This window comes from Periophthalmus magnuspinnatus, chromosome 5 (assembly GCF_009829125.3).
Source record: "Periophthalmus magnuspinnatus isolate fPerMag1 chromosome 5, fPerMag1.2.pri, whole genome shotgun sequence".
Lineage (NCBI taxonomy): Eukaryota > Metazoa > Chordata > Actinopteri > Gobiiformes > Gobiidae > Periophthalmus > Periophthalmus magnuspinnatus.
The window spans coordinates 29,210,645-29,231,200 of NC_047130.1; the positions used below are offsets into that span (position 1 = coordinate 29,210,645).

Sequence of the window (20,556 nt, forward strand, 5' to 3'; positions counted from 1 at the left end):
CATAAAGCATAGTTGTCCTATTTGACAATACCATTGTGAGCACACGAGCTTGCAGAAAATATTCAAAAAACCTAATGCCTGTATTTACATGTGTTTAATGTGCGTATATGTAATGTTTTAAAAGTCATAACCTAAACAATTTATAGTTTTTAATTTGGACAAGGATTCTTTCCCCATCTAACCTTTGACCTTGCGGAGTGCTGCTTCCTGTGGGGCCTGCAGCTGAGGCTTAGGGCTGACTGGCATAGGCAGATAAAGTACTGTGGAAATCAGGCTTTCCCACTCATGTTTTCCTCACTCACATCAACAACATCCAGAGAGGAAGGAGCTCCAGCCGCCGCTCCAGACCCTTTGGACCTTCACACATGTGGCCTTCTCTAAGCTGCATCCTCAGTGTGCAGTAACTTATGCTGTAATAACAATATGCAAGAGTACCATAGTATTTGTGTTGTTTTGTTTGTTTTTTTCAAAAACACAAGTACACATCTGTGCTAAAATATTTGGCCCCATTCTGTTTTTAGTGAGTAAAAGCCGATCAAATAACAGTATTCACTTTTCACAGTGTTCACAGTGCACATAAGTGCAGAGATAACCTGATTGTGTATAGAATGTAATGTTCTACACTAACCCTCTAGACACTGCATGTATATCTTTTTAAACAAGTCTGAAACATGTTTGCAAAAAGTTCCGAAGAAGCGCTTGATCTGTGACAGACAGAACATGTGACAGTCTCAGAGCACTTTCTCAACGTTCACTTTCCAACTGTGTGGCTGAGCAGGTGGTTTTGTTAATGGCCTTTAGCTCCTCTTTTCATGTGTGACCCCTGACAGTGTGCCCCCCCCCCCCCCCCCCGCCCATGGCATCACAGCACATGTTTAAAAGGCCTGTCACTGTCCAGATGATCACTGGACAGCACTTATATTACAGACAACTGACCAAACGTCCTGCCACATTTTCAATTCAGATGTGTTGTGTTTTGGAGCGGCAGTATCTATATTATACATGTTGATTACAAGATTATTATTCAAAGTAATATAATTCCAATTTGTTTGCCACAATTTGACTGGATATAAGTGTTTTGTTTAAAGGCTGCACTCACTGTTTGCACTCACAAAATATATAATTGTGTAAAGTACATTATTAAGAAATACCTCTTAATATATTTTGAATCCTTCCAGATAACAGGCACTGAGAATTGTATTTGCAGCATGTTTGTTCCCTGGTCATGCATTTCTTTTCCGTAGCTTTTTTATTTGATATGTAAACTCTAATGTTCCCCATAGTTGTACGTTTTCATCGTGTGCTTTTCTGGCGTACATCACATGTGATCCTACGCAACAGCGGTGAATACAGAGAAGTGCTGTAAAGAGAGCGGTTTGTGGTGGTGTGTCACAGTGTGCAGGGTGCCATTGTAGAAACGATTAGCCAGCTCTTTTCCATCGCATGTGATAGGCTGCTGAGGCTGATGTGGGAGCCTCGCTCTCACCCCTCCTCCACCAACACCCCGAGCCCACAGCGCCTCGGGCTGCCTACTGAGTCAGCAGGAGGGAAAGGTGTCTGCACGGCTATGGCATCGCAACAAGACAGAAAGTTAAAGAGCAGCCAATCGCTTTACAACAGACATGCTTGCACTTTCTCAAACCGGGTGAGCGAAGAGATGGTAGAGAGGAAAAAATCACTCTGGGATGATAAGGGAAGGATGCCTAATTTTATACTCCCCTACAGAATATTTATGCCATATGTTTTAAATAGTATTTCATCTAATTTTAAAACTAAAGTCAATACAATTGAGCAGATTACATAAACCAAATGATTACAACCCTTTTATAATTGCATTTTATGATCTAGAGCTAATTTTAAGTTATGAAGAGGTTTAGGAAAGATGCAACACTGAATGTACAACCAACAAAGTCAGTATAGTCTGTGTAAGGTCTGGGGCCTTGTTTGAGAGCCATCAGTAAGATTAGTTTCATATACTGTGCTGTACTTGGGGAGTAGCTGTAGAAGGCCAGGCCCAGGTCTGAGACAGAAGGAATGCCTTTGTGTCAGAGGAATGCTGGAGCCAGGCTGCACACAGTAACACCAAAGAACATAGACGGGAGGACTGAGGAGCATCCCGAGCAGTTCTGTGACTGTCCAACAATGTCCACGGCACACTGTCTACTACTACTACTACTACTACTACTACTCATTCTGAGGTTAGATTCACTGATCTCATTCTTTGGCCTCTTAAAAGTTAAATTCACCAGTGTAGTTATGTTAGGGGATCAATGAGCCATTTCAAATAATGATTAGTAATCTTTTGCTGTTAAATGTGTCTGGGTCAGACATTTGACCTCTAATGACAGGACATTTCCAGCCCAAGCCAGTTCGTAGTTGTTTTGCAACCCTGAAAGCTGATTGGCATTAGTGTGAGCACAGCTTCATGTGAAGCACAGAGCAGAGATTGGAATGGAGGACAGGATGGACAAGGACCTTCCTCTTTCACTTCCCATATGAGTGCTCAGTCAAGTGACTTGTGAGAGTGTTCCTTGTGTATGTGGCAGGAAAGAGCAGCTTTGACGGCTGTGGTTTCCGTTCAGGATGTCCACTCGCTCTGCACGGTTGTGACACTCTGAATCATGCACTGATCACTCATCTCCATGGACACACAATAAGGAATATATGTTATAAAAGCTTAATGTATAAAGAACTTGATATCAGGATTACAACACAATCCCTGCAATGTTTAAAAACTTTGACAAGTTTCTTTACTTAAATTGTCAGGATTGCAGCTGTTGTAGTAATAATATAGTAATATTAATGTGTCTCTCTTACTTTTATTTTATAGAAACTAACTCTGTATTTGTGGAGAGCTGGACACGTTAAAAGTAATTTCGGCATAACCTGACTCAATTGTGAAGTACTCTTTGACTGTTTTTACCACTGCATCATAAAGGCCCACAGTAATTACAGGCAAACTACTGGTAATGAATAAAGTTATCACATGATGGAGTGCTGAGGATCCTGCAAAGTGGATTAATGTGTAGCCTCCATGGACAATAAAGCAAGTGTTGGCCTGTGATTGGCTGTCGTGCCCACCCTTCGCTTCCTGGGACATTGTGGTCAGCATGTTTGTGCATGAGCTCCCAGGGTTCTGATAGGAAGGCCCTGCGATAAAGAGTTTGTCACGTTTCAGTAGACATCAATGAGTGTTGTGTGTCAAAGTCCTGTAAAATTAAAGGACCCTGGACTTTGGCTGTGGTGCAGAGGCCTACCACTGGATGTAATAATTATACAGCCTTCTTCCTGCGTGACAGAAACTCTATAAAACACAGGCTGAACCTTTAAAGATGATATAGGCTTCACCTAAGTTAACAACAAACACAACTCAAGTGAATGAACTGTGAGACTGATGTGACTAATTGCATTGATTTACAGATTATGTAAGAGACATTATATTGTTATTGCTTAAAATATATTATCTGATATTTGGAAGTAAAAGATAAAATGTTATTGTTAGACCTTTGCAAATGTACACTTTTCTACACACATGCTTCTTAAAGCCCCTGTATCTCCATTATTCATGCATTTGACATTTTCTGTGTGTTCTGCAGACTTCTATAAGGACTATCCCTGAATTATTTTTGGAAGGGTTCCATAGACGAGACAGGAGGTTTGTTCGCTCAACTGTCCTAATTGTTGACATTGTGTTTGCACATGAACACACTGTCTTATCAGTGCAACGATGTCACTACATTTACTGCGGAGATTTGATTCCCAGGTCGAGTAGAACCTCTGTGGAGTTTGCGTGTTCTTCCTGTACCTGTGTAATTTTTCTTTGAGTGCTCTGGCTTCCCCGACCATTCAAGCATCCCCTGTAAGAAATACTGGTCAAATAAAAGTTATTTATCAATGCGCTATTATGCTTCTGAAAGAATACAAACAACAGAACAGTGAATGAGATGACAACTGTTTGTGAATAGCCTGTGTAGATGTCTGTAGTGACACTGCACTTTTACTAGTCGACTAAAAGGTAAAGTGAAGAGTCTACCCTTTCATTGGCTGCTAGGATTTCCTGTTGTGTTTTATGGGGGTCATGCAGCTGGCAGGCGCCCTCCTGTTTCTGTCCATAACGATGACAGGCATCTATTAGTGCACTGTGGAAACACGAGCCAGAGAGGGGTGAACCGAGGCTCTGCCCCCTCTCTCCCACTTCCTCCCCCGCTGCAGATCCCCATAGTACAGCTTTTTACAGGCCAGGTAATATGGCCCTCAGTTACTATTGGCAAAGACAGCCCGTCAGAGGTCAGCTCCTGGTGACTTGGAAACAGGTCTGGTCCATAGGGAAGCATCTGAGTCTCTGGAATATCACAAAGTGGCGTCCAGGAAAAGTAGCTGCACACTGGATTTTGGGAAGAAGTGGGGAAATGAGGAAAAGTGTGAATAGAATGTTATTGACATTCTTTGACATTCCGGGTGTACATTTTGTTCTTTGGATCTAATATGGAAATTATGTAACATTCACTCTGTTTGCTCTTAATTGGAATTGATGCATGGAAAAAATGTGAATGTTTTTGTTTAAGTGTGTATGCCTGTGCCATGTCCTATTAGATTTCAACTAAAATTTACTTGGATCATTGATAAAGTCACCAACTCATTATTGTAATTTGTCAACGCAAGCAAGTGGCTTCCCCGCCCACAGTTAGTGATTTTATTGGAAGCACTACTGTAAAAATCTTTCTCACGCAGCTATTTCCAATTGATTGATTATAACAGAAATGCTAGGCCGTAAAATACTGGCTTAAATACAGATAATTAATAAGACAGCGTGTGTCTTTATAATGCAGCATCATATTAACATCTCACAGAAACATGAGGTTAAAACAGTTTATACCTTGCATTTACTGTTATTGTGTTGTTCAACTCTTAATGGTGCAGAGAATGAAAAAATTGACTTGATTTTTCAAACATTGCACCTAGATCTCACTTAGCAGGGGGATAAAATAGTTTCGGCGAAAAAGGGGAATTTGAAATGTGACACTACAGTTGTTGTGGCTTGGTACGTTGGCTGCGGGTGGCGCTGACATGAGCATTAATGGTGCTATAGTGTCATGCGTTCTGTTGAACTCTCACAGCCCTCCTTGGAATTGGGTGTGTTCATCTCCCACTAATGTGTCATCTTTACATCTCTCCAGTATCTTATTTTGATCTGAAGCATTGTGCTCCACTCAAGCCATATTTTCTTAAAGCTTTTAATAGTAATGCCATTTTTGGACTCTTTTTTTGTGTGCGTGTTATTGAAGTTTGTCAAGTGAGGAACAGTCAACAGTAAACTGGTGGTTTGAGCGTGAAAGAGCCCTGTGACTGGTTGACCATGTCTAGAAGGATTTGGTCTATTTAAAGGGGATATAAGTCTTTATGCTGAAGTAACCTCCAACTTGTTTTTGTGTCCTTTTGTGGAGCAAATATAGGAAGTACTTTGCTCTGAGATTCAAGAGAACAAAAACAGAAATGTCCAAAGTAACAGAAGGGAAACTAAGACAATTTGTAATATGTCATTTTATAAGGCAAGGCAAGTTTATTTGTATAGCACAATTCGTACACAAGGTAATTTAAAGTTTGAAATTTTACAGAATAAGAAAGACATTAAAATCATAATACAACAAGTCAAAACATAAATAATCACAAATAATCCTCATAAAATTGACATTAAAGGAGAAAAGTGAAGAATAAAACCTTTCAGATGGTTCATGTGGCTCTAACATGTAGGGGGATGTTCATGGTCCATGGAGAGACTTGTTCACACAGAGCTGCTTTACAGTCTATTCTCTGAGCCACAGGAGCCAGAGACCTGAGCACAGGACACATGTGTGAAGTACCTCCTGGTTCTAGACCTGAGCACAGGACACATGTGTGAAGTACTTCCTAGTTCTAGTCAGGACCTGAGCAGCAGCGTTCTGGATGTACTACAGCTGTCTCAACGCTTATTTTATAACCTCTATCCATCTATTCACGTGTTTCCTATTTATACCCTAATCTTAAAATGTATGCTCTAATCAATAGGTCGCACGATAAAAGTTTAAAAAGTCACTGTGAATTTAACCTGCAGTTTCAGTAGTGGAACTTTATTAACTGTCAAACCGCATGGCTGCAGCCTGGCATTAGTACTCATCAGATCATCTTGTTTTTGTGTAGAGCACTTGACCCTCTCCCCTCTCTCTCTGACGCGTTGTAAGCGGAGTCCTGCAGCTTGTGATGTTGTTTTGCCTGCTCTAAGTAAGGGAAAGTGAAGTGTCCAGTAGTAGCATGGGGCCGTGTCCTTCAGTGCTGTCAATACTAAGAGAGCTATAAACCAACAGACCAACCTCTGCTGTGCATCAGGTGCTCAAACTGTTCATCTGCTTCGTTGTTGTTGTTGTAACTTCCTGCCGGCACAATTCACACATTTTCTTTCCTTATAGACAATAATATATGCATATGATAACCTGATTAGCATTCAAAAGATAATGAGACATAATATGAGCTGAATATTGACCCCTGTACTTACATTATTAACAGTGCATTACTATTTTGATTCCCTGTTGTATGATATTAATATTCAAACTGCCTAAATTGAAATCAGCTTTGCAAATGTTTTGTTTGCATTAAAGTTCTAATTCATTCATTAAATATGTGACACCTGATTTTTACTGTCTTAAAATGTGAGAAACAGAACTAGCTCATTTTAAGTCGTAGTGTCAACAGTGTGTTGTTAAGTGTTATTCCTCACATTTATGCATTCTAATTATTCAGTGTAATGAGTTTATAAGTGCTTTTTAAAACTTTACAGAGGCCCGAGCGGAGCTGGCATCTCGATAATGCTAACAACTAGCATGCTAAGCGTACACTTCCTGGTTCTAGGACAATATAACGCTTTATAATTAGATGCAGACAGTACACAGTGGACTTAAGAGTTGCTTATACAATATATACGTTCTGGGACAAGACACATTTTGCTGAATTCATGGAATGAATTTGGCACTAAAAGCCCTTTAAGTGATGTCATCCCACTTTTTTGATCTCAGTACTGCTTAGAGTACTTCTAAACATCATCCTCTCTTATTCACTATTTACTTTTATGCATACTTACTTAATACAAAAATATGTATTAATTTAATTTTGCTCAGGTATTGGTGTTGGAATTGAATATGTAGTGTCATATTTGGAGTAGGTTTTAAAAGCCTTGTCTAGAAACTGTTTCGCTCAGCCATCACTTTGGTTCTATAAACCTATAAAATCTCTATTTCTCAGAAGATTTTTGTACGATTTAATAGTATTTGTTCAATTTCACCACCATTTTGCTGAACTTGTCTGCACACATGATGAATATGCTCATGGTAGTCATAACCTTTGAATGCATGAATTCACTTTTTGCCTAGTTCCTCCAACATCAGCGCTATGAGCCCTCCCTCTCAAGTGACAATGTGCTGCACTATGTCCACTTCTAGCTGGTTTTCTGAAGGAGAGGTCAGAAGGTCAGTGCAGTGTGAGTGACAGCAGTAATGGTGACCAGAGCTATATTTAAATCATAGAGCAGAGGAACAGCCTTGAATCATATGTAGACCCGTATTCGCATCCTCTTTCCACACTAATGACTTCAGCTATACTCTGCCTTAAATAAAGCTGACAACCAATTTGACTTATTGGACCAGGCTCATTGAGCAATACATTTTAATTTTAGCAAACTATGTCAAACTGCTAACTTAATAGAAATTGTCTGAAATAAAGCATGCTCATTTTTTGAGCAATGCGCTCGTCATAAAGGCACAAGATGCATTATGTAATGTGAGCAGTTTAAGGTGCTTAAAATGTATGCAAGGCACATGATCTTGAATGGTAATAGACTTTATAACTTCACATTCCAGATGTAGATAAAATAATAACTGCATTTAATTTGAGCCAGTCCTGAAAACCTCAATATTTTTTACTCTTTGACAACTTAAAATCTCTTCCGTTTCCCACAAAAGAACATGCAAATATTTTAATAAATGAAATGAACTCACAGAAAGTATTTACTCAGTGTGGCTCATCAACCCTCTTATGATTTCATATGAAATTACAAGATATGTATTCTGTAAAGTACAACTAACTTAAATCATGCTCACCAGAGACCTATATGACTGTTATCTCTGTTATAAATGTGCTGCAGAATCAAGATAGTAAAGGTTTAAACTACAGGTACATTTTATTTTATAACAATGATATTTTATTCTTCACAGAGAACACTCTGTCATCTAAATCACTGCAGTCAATTTGACAATTGTGCCAACCCAAATTGCAATTTTGATTCTATTGTGCATTTTGCAGCCCCAGCTTTGTGGGTATGGTGTCTTTCTTTTAAGATGATAGTCTCCATGCCCTAGTCTAAATAGCCTTTCAAACTGTTGTTTTATTGTACTCCCGCATTCAGCTATAACTTATCATTATCACCACCAATCAATTATATTGATCCCTGATAAAATAAGCCGCCCTTTAAGACCTTTCTCAATATAGAGTCAAGTTGTCCGTTGGCTTTTGTTGACTGACACATGATTGGAAGCAAATACTTTTACTATCTAAAACAAAACAACAATGTCTTTATATATAATCACATTTTCTTTTGAGAACAAAACTATGTATAGGCTATAAAGCAGTCCAGGGCAGTAGTTCAGCAGCAGTGGTCTTTCCCACACATGTAGTGTTTGAAACCAGAGCAGCTCCTGTTATCAGCCTGTTTACTGTGCTGCTGTCCTCTGCAAACCTGCTCTTCAGTCACAGCAGCAGACAAAGCAGAAGATTTAATCCCATCTGTCTGTTTCAGAAGGAACAAAGAGTCAAGTGTTATCTCTTAGTGATTCCTAAATATTGGAGCAGTTGAAAAGTGAGTTAATGACAGAAGTGTGGCAGACTCCTGTGTGAGAGACATTTTGGAAAGTGGTGACATTTATGCATGATGTCATTCATTGGAAAGTTTACAGTTCAGAAACGATGTATTGAATGTCAAGTTGTGTAGTTCAACAATCATAATAAATAATACATTATATAATTTTGAAAAGGCCTTTCTGTGCAGAGTTTGTTTGTCCTTGTGTCTGGTGGGATTCCTTTGGAGACTCAGATTTCCCCCATTAGCCCTAAACATGCACAACAGGTAAAATCGATTAACTATGGTCCTGACCAAACTGAGCTAATTACTTGGAAATGGGTCCCTGACAGGTTGCCTCAGCGCCATTGAGGATGGGTCAAATGTAAAGTGTACTTTTACTCTAACTCAGAGGTGTCAAACTCATTTTCATCGAGGGCCACATCATTAAAATGGCCGCCATCAAGGGCCAGATGTAACTGTGCGGCAGGATAAATATCACTAAATGTGAACAAATGCCATGTAAAATAAATGTAACTACTTTTAAACTTGTTAAATAACTGTTTCTGTATTTATCACTTATTCAAGTTGCAAATATTACGTGTCTGTGTAACTGTGTATTTCCTGGTAAACTGACATTATTAAAAGTGTGTATCTGGTCAGAGCACACCTTCAGCACTGTTTCAAAAACAGCCTTTTTTAGCCTTTTAATTATTGGACTATTTGTTGTTTTTCTTGAAGGCTAACTTTTGCATACTTAGCTCCGTGTTTGGTGTCAAAATGTCGACGTAGATTGTACCGACCCCGCCTCATAACACAAAAAACATACAGATTTTCTCCTTAAAGCACAAACTTGTATTCACGTTTAGCACCTTTCTTGAAACTGCCTTCCACGCCGACAATTTTCCTCTTCCTGAACAATTTGGGATGATTATTTGCAAATATTTCTCAGTGTCACTTGTTGGGAAAATCTCATTAATTTATTGTCAATACACACATTAAAGCAGTATAGACTTATTTTAAAATGACAGCCAAGCCTTAATAAGGGACAAAGGATGAAAATTAGCACTGGCTATAATCCTGCATATTTACAGGTGTGGGATTCGTTCCCCATGCCTCTGTTCTTAATATGCATTGTCCCTTCATTAAATAATAAACAAACAAACAAACAAATTTACCTTCTCGCGGGCCACATAAAATGACGTGGCGGGCTGCATTTGGCCCCCGGGCCTTGAGTTTGACACATGTGCTCTAACTGTACTTTTCCATACTGTACTCATCCAGTCAATTATGCATTTAGTTCATCTTGTTTTTTGCTATAGTGATCAGCCTATGTAAATAGGCTATTAAACCCAATTTTAAAGCCACAAAACAAAGCACAAACAGAGGTACATTCACATCTGCACATACACCATTAAACTGGGACTAAATGCAGAACTAAACCAGGCTCAGTCCGTGTCTTATTACCATTGCAGATGACTTTTGTCCCTTCGCGCTGTCAAGCAAACACCAATGGTTTGATGCCTCAGGGCTGCGATGCCATACACGTACATATCTCCTGTGCCATCTCCCCGTGTACCTGTGTCAGCAGCAGCAGCCTGGGAAGTGGAGGCTTGCGTTGTCCTCAGCTCCAGGGATAGGGGCGGCCAGCTCAGCACCAAACGCTCTAGTCATGGGTGTGTATGTGGTGGTTCATTCTCATGGCTGGTGGAAAGGTGGCATTACCTGTCTTCCCACATAAGCGCCTACAGTCCCCCCCCCCCCCCCCCTTGTCCCTCACCTCTCCTAACCCTCATACCTCACCCCTCTTCACTTCATCACAGTCTTATCGCTCTCTTCTAAGCCTTTGTTTAAGGATTAGGCGCAGCTACTGAAACCATTGTGAGCTGTAAAAGACTCAGTAGTGACAGTCAAACTATCATGTCAGATAATCTCCTAAACACACAAGATGAGGACAGCTACTGGTAAAGTGATCCTAACGATGCAGTAATTAAAGTGCATACTACAGCGGTTAATGTTTTTCTAATTATTACTTTGTTTGATGTGATTGTACTTCTTTATCAAATGTTTATCGTAATTTTATAACAGAAAAGAAGTTTGCCAAAGAAAAGCTGAAAAATATATGAAGTACAGCTGAGATCTAAAAAGGAATTCTGTCCAAAATGTTCGAGCAATTTATGTAATTAGCAGGATAGTTTAAACATTATAGTATTTTGCTCATGTTTTAAGCCTTTAGAGCAGGGTTGTCCAAACTACGGCCCCGGGGCCAAATGTGGCCCTCAAACCAATTTTTGTTGGCCCTCACGCCTCCTCCTAAACTGGCCCAATTGATCAGGAAGTATTTTTTTTTACTACAAACTGAAAAGATTCTACCTCTAGAACCTGAATAACATCATACTGCATTGTGACACAGACCTAAAAATAATCTTCCACGTTTTATTAAAGGTACAATGTCTCTGTCAAAGAAAGTCAAATGCACAAATTGACTCGTTGTATCGACACTGGTCTGTGGCCCTCAGCTTCAAATATGTTTCAGTATGCGACACCCCTGCTTTAGAGTGTTAAGTAGTAGTCTAAACACTCAATTTATTACATAGAAAATCTGCTTCCCAATGCTTTGTAATGCTTTTTTGAACTAAATAAAACCAATACGCCAAGTCTATTTATAAAACTGTGGGCAATTACGGTGATATAAGTGTAATTTTTGGGAGAAAATTACACATATATCTGCTTATCATCCTTTTGGCAAACTCTTATTTCAAAATTTCCATGGAAGATTTAACTGAAGTCATATTATCCGGCTCATCTCCTGCGTACTTGCATACTTAAGCACATACCCCGAATGTTACTTTGGGAGGACTCCCCTAAATCCATGACAACATCAAAGCGCCCGCTGCCTCCTCTTCACCATCACAAAGAGAGTGTGACCTTGCCTTTGGCCTCCTGGCTGTCTGACAAAGCAATCCCTATGCTCTAGTGCGGTACGGCTGTCCTCTAAATGAAAGTAACTGAGAGGCGAAGGGCAAACAGGCCTATGGAATATCAATGTGCGATGCTCTCAATTAAGATTAAAGCTTTTGAATGGAATCCTATGGAGCTGCTTCTATAAGAAATACTTGACATTTTACCCTTGCTGACTCCAGTTAAAAAAGTGTCCCGCGCTACACCAGTCCCACCATCACCTCCTTCGCCGCCCGCCCGCTAACTAGCTGCCCCCTCCTCGGCCAGCCCCCCTCCATTTGCTGAATTCATTGTGTAGATATTGACTTAGGCTACAGTCACACTTCTTCTCAGAAATAAGTGAAATGGATCATCTTACTGCCAGTGGATGATAAGAATACTGAAATATGAAAAAGCGACTGGATCAGCAAAATGACAAACTAAGGGGGGGAATATGAGGCAGGCATGATAAACCCTCTGAGCCAAACTCCCCACAGCTACAGAAACGAGCAGTGAAGGAGTCTGGAAAAGGCACTGTAAATTTCCATGATTTATACTTAATTTGTGCAGCACTGATTAGCATATATTTTATCACATTTAATTTATGAATGTATTTATTTAATGAACAATTTACACAGTCTTCATTAGGTTTGTTTTGGTCTTGTCTGGTTTAGCGACTAATATTACTGTTTTCCTTTAAAATTGCAGTATGTAACTTTCTATTGAAGGGTCCACCACCTGCGTGTCTCCCTGGATTGTTCCGCAGTATGGCATTACACTTATCTTTATTCCATGGAGACAAGCAGGTGGCGCCACCAGGACAAGTTGCAGGTCAGATCTGGAGAGGTGACCTTGTTGTTCACAGTGAGAATGCATATTTTAGCAGCAAAAACACCTGTAATGTAATGAAGCAGAGGTAAATAAGTTTAATGCTTTACTGTGTAACTTGCCAGGTAACATCTTAACAAAGACAAGTCCCCACCAGTAAAGTTGCATAGTAAACCTTTAATGTAATTGAACTTACTTATCACACATTATCACATATTGACTAAGTATAAAGAAACATTCTATTCAAGCTTTCTTTGGTTTAAGGTTTTTCCAAAGACATTTACTGGTCAAGATCTCGAGCGCTGCATGTCCAAGATCAGGATAGGTTTATGTCAAAGCTAAATGTGTAAAACCCTTAGAAAACAGGAGGTCTAACAGCCATGTAAGGCACATAAAGTTAAAAAATTGGCTTCAAACATCATTACTGCTGTTGCTCGTGGTGTGGTAATTACCTTCTGTAGTGTATTGCTGTTACAGAGGGTACATTAGGACTAATTAATTTTTTAACGTATTGGTGATTATGTATTATTTTTGTACATTTGGGGTAGACTACAGGCGATAGGGCACAATTTACTGTGAAGAAGACCCATTTCTTTATTGATATCTAATCTAATCTATTTAGTTTTTTTGTCCTTCTGATTCTGATGCCACGATGATACGAAAAACACTAATTTTTTAGACAATAGAATGGTAGAATAGATTTTTAACGTTAAATAATAGCACTTTCTGTTATATTATCATGTTACTATAAAAATAAACATTACATTAGTCATTACATAGACTGTTATCAAATAAAACTTTTCATTCACCGTTTATTTCCTGCTGTTGTGTTGATTCCCAGACACACCCCCTCAAATGTACGGGACACTATACAAATTACATCAAGATGGAGCAAGTATCTGTATGAAAATGACGCATATAAAAACCCCGGTGTTAACTCCACCCTCAATAAACAGAATTCCACATCACGCTCCAACTCTGCAGTTAACTGAATCAATGCAATTCCACTTGTGCTGATCTTGCAGACCGGAGCCCTTCCCCCAAGCCCCCTTCATCTCCCACCCCCCCACCTCCTCTACCTTGCTCTCTGATACATCCACCATGCCGTACGTGCGCAGGTCTGCCCATCCAAACACATTAGCGGCAGAAGCCATCACGCAATCAAGACAAGGCAGTGTATGAGACGTCAGGCCAATTTGTTTCCTTCTCGCGGCTACATCATATTAGCAGGGCGGCTATACCCTTGAGCTAAATCCAAGTTCACACAGAGGCAGTGAGCGGCTGGACAGGACGGCCCGCACTGTCAGCACTTTCCCCACCGCTGCTGCTGACATGTATCCAGTAAACTGCCATGAATTGGAATAAAAAAAATCTTGGGAGTTTCAAATATGGTTCTTTGGATGTGGTCGGTTTGCATAATTTCCAGGTGTACAGTTACAGTATGAGAGAGAGAGGCGGAGGAAGATCATTTTCAGGACCAAATACGACTTGTCCTCACTATTCTGCTAAATAAATAGGCCCTATGTTCAGTGACTTTGTATGGCATTGGGTGTAAATTAAACAAAGTAACTACATCCTTAACATTTTAGCAAAGTGATTGTGCCGCATTGTTTCTTAAAAGTCATAATCACATTTAAAACACATACGCTTTCAGGAGGAATAATAGCGTTTCTCTACATTACACTACAGTATATGCTAATGTAGAGTCTCATAGTGGCAACGATGCTTTAAGACTTTATGACAAAAAGACCCAGTTGGACCAGTGCCTGTGAAATGTTTGTGTCCACTCATGTCAACACAGACTATTTTAAGAAACATGATGTATACATTCATGGGTGTGCTGAATATTTTAATTCACCCACAGATGTGCAGTCCAGAGTTGGAGTATCAGGCCAATACTTTTGCATGTTCTATGTTCTATAACACTTCACATACTGTACAATGCAGCACTGTTCATTTGCACATTTGGGCATAGATTACATTCAAAATATTTCTTAACAGCTTTAAAATTGCTCTGGTCTGAAAAGTGCCCTCAGGAAAAGTGCATTATCTAGGCAAAAATGATTTACATGTTTTGTCGGTTAAAATATGACATAAAATTAACAAAAATGTATACAGTTCAGAGAAACAATGCTAAACGTGGGAAAATAATCAACTCTTATGATATCTATTGCCCCGCTGCACTGCTTCACACTGCTATGACATGTTTCTAATCATCTAATGTGTAAAAATACGTGATCCACTTACTACAACTTTATACATAAATGCAATCTAGATGGAAGTGGGTTCATATTATTTTAAGAGCATGTTCTATATATATTTTTTGAGTATTTTAAAAATCGATTAATTTAAATATGAGTAAGCCCCTTTTGTTTTTGGTATCTTAGGCAACTATTTTTGAGGAAGTAATTCAGAGATGCAAACAATAAAAACAAACAAAACAAAAAAAAAAACCTCCCACATAACCCAATAATGACTTTGTGTTTCTATTGGGAAACAATGTCATGATTATTTATTGATGAACAAATCTCAGGGGATGAGCAGGTGAAATGCAGTAATATTTTATCTTCCTCTAATTAACCTAATGAGCGATTTGTGAAAGGTTTTGTCTTGTTGTATTTTCAATGTCTTTCTGCAGACGTTTGTTATCAAGAAAATATATATCTTCAGATTTTCACACAAAATATCGAAAGGCAATTATACAAGGGCATTAGTGGCAAAAGGCTGAGGTGGTGGCTACGACTCCACATGAAGACAAATGAGCCACAAAGCATCTAGTCAATAGTTCAATTATCTGATGTCCGTCCAGCTTAATTAAACATATAATTGAGCCGCCCTAAACTAATGATAGCCTTCCTGTTACCCATGAATCGCCCGCATTTGGCATAACCACCACTTGACCCCGGAGTAGATTGACTTGCGTTAAGTGCAGGGTCAGGGTGTATCTACTGTTCCCCCCACTGCAGTGACACCCTCCCCTCCGCCTCCGCCCCCTTCACGTGCACATGGGGCTGTCGCATGTCTCCCTATGTGGCTCTGAGCTCTGCCAAAAACAGTCAGGGAGAGGAAAAAATGCAATTACTGCCAGATTATCATACTGCTTCCGTTTGACTTTTCCCAGCGAATTCATGAATATATATGAATCCATCTCGCATCTCAATCTCCATTCCTTGTGTGTCTTGGTTTTCCACGTGTTTGTTGGGTCTCTTTGTTTTGTTTTTTTTGTTTTTTGGGGTTTTTTCAAGGTGCGTTTCTATGTGGAGATGAAAGTGCGGGAGCCAGTGAAATTTAAAATATGACTATGATTATTTAGAGTCTTTTTTTTTTTAATTCTATGAAATCAATTTAGTAAAGTTTGTTGTTGTTTACTCTGTTGTAGGTTGATGACAGAGCAGGTTAATTCAGCTGTGGAAGTTTCTCTTGTGAAGGACATTGAAGAAGTTCAGACAAAAAGGAAAAAGATATTTTGCTGAGTGAGTATCTATGAATATAAAATGATCAAACTAGTTCTTTTTTATACGTACATATACGAGCAAAATGCCTGGGAACATTATTGATGGGACAATGTTTAGGAGAAGCTTCAGTCAGGTGCCATTATATAATTAAAGGTTAATTTGTGCAAAAGTGAATTGTAGAGCTTTTAATCATGTTACAGTTATATTTAGTATTTAGAGTGATACATACATGTTTGAGTAATCTTCATTTTCCTGCATTCAAGACGTTGCTCCGATCTACTTCCATTTTCACTTGTACACGACCACAGCTCTTTATTTACTTTGTTCTCTTCGTAATCAGTGATACACGTAGGATTCGGCAGCACCGCTTAGCTATTTTGGCACAAACGAAAAGAAATCTGCCGCTCGCTCATTATCGTGATCTGTAGCCTTCCATAGGGGGGTCGATGTTTACAGTAGGGAAACTCGAAAATGTCCAAAATACAACATATTAATCCATAGATAAATATGATGTAGACCAATAGTTCGAGTATGTTTCACACTAACTACCAAATATTTTATTAGTTTAGGTGTGCATAGTAAAATATTTAGCTTTTTGAGAACCATGCATCAAATTTAAATCAGCTCAAAAGCAGATATAGGGCTAATCCATGTCTAATGTAGTTCTTAATGAAGACAGAATGCAGAAAAAATAACTTAATAGTAAATGTGAAAAAGATCTGCAGAGGGGACCATCAGAGAATTAGCAGAAGCATAGAAGTATGACATGTACCCCTGTTTGAGAAACTGTGAGTAATGAGTACAATACTGTTTTGCTGAGAAAGTGTGATCATCATCCGCAGGCGTAGTAGCTAACAGGACAGAGACTTAGAGATTGTTGAAACATGAAGATTATTCATGTTTCTTACACAATCTTGACCAATAAAAAATTGATACATGACAGAAATAGCAGCTTGTCACTCTCTCTCATAAACATTTCTCTATACCAACATTACACAAAGTCTTGCATAGTCTATTTAGAGAAAAGGTGAGACCAGTGTTTACAGAATTGTATTTTGTTCAACACAAGGTCTTTAATCTCCACACAGAAACCCTTAAGGGAGACTTGTGTGTTTCTAGATGTATCACTAACCTTTGGACTTCACCACTGCTCTTCTTAATAGCTCAATCTGACGAATCATTTAAAAGCACACTGAAACAGACAGATGGGTAATGGATTACATGGCAAATCAATGTGTGGATCAATGGAAGACATGCATCAATAAATGGATAGAGCACTAGCTGCTGAAATAGACACTAGAGTTAATGTAACATCATTGTGTGTGAGTAGATGGTGGAGAGGGCTAATACAGGTCAGGCCCTGATAACATGTCCTTCTGAATAATGTAGGCCGCTAACTGACAACTGACTGATAAGATCAACTTAAGCTGGATTACACATTTACATTATTTATATTACATAAGTAAAGGTCCCAGCATGCAGTTAGCATTTAACCACAAGTGTAGGAAATACATCAACTATTATCAGTAAATACAGATAAGGTTTTAAGTATACTACCATAAAAAACACAGATGGAATCAATCATCATAATAAACTCATTTATTATGTTTTACAGATGGCTGTGTGGGAATTAAGTTAAACAATATACAATACAACTTGAACATGATGTAGTCTGACCTGTGTGTTCACGAGTGTAATTTTACTATAATAAATCTGATATAAATATAAAACAGAGCACTACTTAAAGTGCATTTTACATGTTATCTGTTTAGTTACAGTTTGACGGTTGAGGTTATTGTCCAGAGAAACTTTACACATTGATGTGTACAGAGACAGTGCGGTTGGACTTGTTTGTTTCTGGTGGTTGACTCAGGACCTGAGCACCGGACACTCCAGACTTGTGGTGGAGATGTTCAGCAGTCCCACACACTGATAAGTGCGTCTGCTATCAGGAGTGACTGTGTCAGCTGCTGTAAACAAAATAAATATAATACTGTAGACCTCAGGCTGCACTCCTTGGACTGAGCAAGTGGCAAGACACTACAGCTGTTTCTCATGGCCCGCTGCCGTAAATCTCCACTGAACGTCTTGCGTTAAGGTTGGGTGTTACGGGGCAGCTGTACTCGTCTAAAGATAGAGCCAAGGCTGCAGCCCATACAGCGTATACCCAAGTTCTGACATGTAGCTTAGCATTAAAGCCTCCATCCACCATATCTCACACCTGCATTAAAGCTTGCATCAGCAATGCAACAGTTATGCTGGAACTGTCTGAATGTTGTGCAAAGTGAACATCCGCACATGTCATTGTGTGACTCACAGGCCCTGACCGCACACTGCATTTTCCAAGAGGCCCAGCGTTCATTATCAGTGTGTGGTGGCCCTAGGCAGAACGCTCTCTGCTCACTGCTGTGACATCCACTGTGCACCGTGATGGAGACAAACAGGGCCAAGGTGGCACAGCAAACACGCATCACGATGACAGCACTTATCTAGAACAGTCAGTGCCCCATAAGCACATTTTATTATCACTGTTGTCTTTTAGTCAGGGTCATTCTCTCCAAATTAAAGACACACCATGTATGTGCCAAGAGTCCATTTATAAACAGGTACAAAGTAACTAATTGATAAATTAGACTAATTATCATGTTTATTTTGGTCTCACATTAAAAAGTGAATCATATTGCCTAACTCCAGCACAAGACAATAGTTGTTGTAAAAAGTGTATTTAAAGTAACTTTGGACTCTACATTTCCTACATTTGAATAGAACAAGGAGTTTGTTGGTTACAGTCAGGGCCGGTGCTCCACACTATGGCGTGTTTTAGGCTTGTCTCATGTATCATTTTACCGCACAGACTTCTCACCTACTATATATTTTTTATGACACTGTGCATACATTATTATGTTACAGTTCACAGATCAGATATAACTACAAGAAAAAATAATAAACACGTTTTAATCATAATGACTTCTATTTGTAGAGAACCTTTCACATCTTTAAAATGTTCAAGAAGTTTTACTTTTTTTTTTCTTTTTTTGTTTTAACAATCTGAGATATATGATATATTGTGTGTGTGTGGGGGAGATATATTTGAGGAAATATAAATCTTGAATTTCTCTTGAAACCACATTACATTTACTGTCTCAGGACTGGGTGATAAACCACTTTAATTTAAAGTTGATGATGAAATGAAAACTATGAACTTCTGGATCACAATTGTATTAATTAATTAATCACAGAGCCCTACTTAAACAATACATTATATACATATATTGCATATATTTAGCTATGTATGCTAATCATTTGTAATATGGAATCCAGTTTTAATCTTAAAGTTGACTGCAAAAGAAAAATAATATTTCCTATATTAGACCTCAGGTGACAATCAACTTCCTGATATCATTTATCATTTATCCTTCCATTTAACCTCAACTCCAATTTATCCTCAACTCAAGCAATGCTCCATATTGAGGACATCCATATGCTGCGTATTTACACAAGACACAATGGGCCATAATACTAAAAGTATTGTCTTGATTACTGCTGCGCTCACATGCCTATTTTACTTGTGTCTTTCTTTAATTGCAGATTCTCTACACGCCTGTGATGAACAATCCCAAATGCGTGTTTTGCCTTTGCACCCAGCGGTCTTCAAAATGTGCTGCTGTGGAGAAGAGAGAGAGGAGACCAGGCACGAGCCCGCTGTGCTGAAGCGCATCATAAATCCAGTTAGTGCTCATGCAGGGGCTGTGGGTCCAGGCAGGGGAACTCACACCTGTTTGGGCTGGAGTAGGCTAAATGTAATTGCTAAACACAGCAGCGTTTAGAGTTGCCAAATTGCACCTCTGGGAGTCACTATAGCTCACAATTTGACTAATGAAGGCCAAGTAATCAAGCCTCAAACCTATCAGGCATGTTGGCTGTAATTAAAAGGTTTATGTTCTGCACCGGGAAAGAGCGCTTGGACAGTCTATCTCTGTCAGGGGCCAAAACTGCAGCTATTTAGTTTAAGAGCCAAATCCTGAGAAGCAAGAATTCCTCTCAAACTGTGGCTTTGATGGTTCATTTGGAGGTGCAATGTCCAGTCATAGGGCACCTAGACGAAAGCAATGATTGAAATGAATCCAATAATCAATCAGATGACCAGTGTTGTTTGTCTGCACGGTCCATATCTAGTGTGTCCCCAGGGGCCCAGTGGGAGTGTCTATGGTGCTAACACATCACACACTTTTAATTAAGCCAAAATGTGCAAAATACACAGTCAATTTATGCAGTATAAATATTCAATTTAGATGGAATTTGCATTGGGTATAAAGCAGGAGCACTCACCTAGAAATCCTGTTAGTACCTGCTGTGCGCTGGCTGGCATCTCCCAAATAAGCAGCGTTTGGCATGCACTTGTGTAATTTAAAGGTTAACTCACATCTGGAGAGCCCTGATTTGCGATTATGCCCAAGAGCGTGCCGACTGACT

General features: G+C 39.2%; 1 protein-coding gene across 1 annotated transcript in view; it reads left to right on the top strand.

Annotated features, from left to right (window-relative positions):
* Nucleotides 1-20,556, top strand: part of zhx3a (zinc fingers and homeoboxes 3a) — a 52,861-nt gene that overhangs the window by 5,272 nt on the left and 27,033 nt on the right. The window contains exon 2 of the mRNA XM_055222123.1: nt 19,672-19,811. The gene's annotated coding sequence lies outside the window, so the exon portion shown is untranslated. The remainder of the gene's footprint in view (nt 1-19,671; nt 19,812-20,556) is intronic.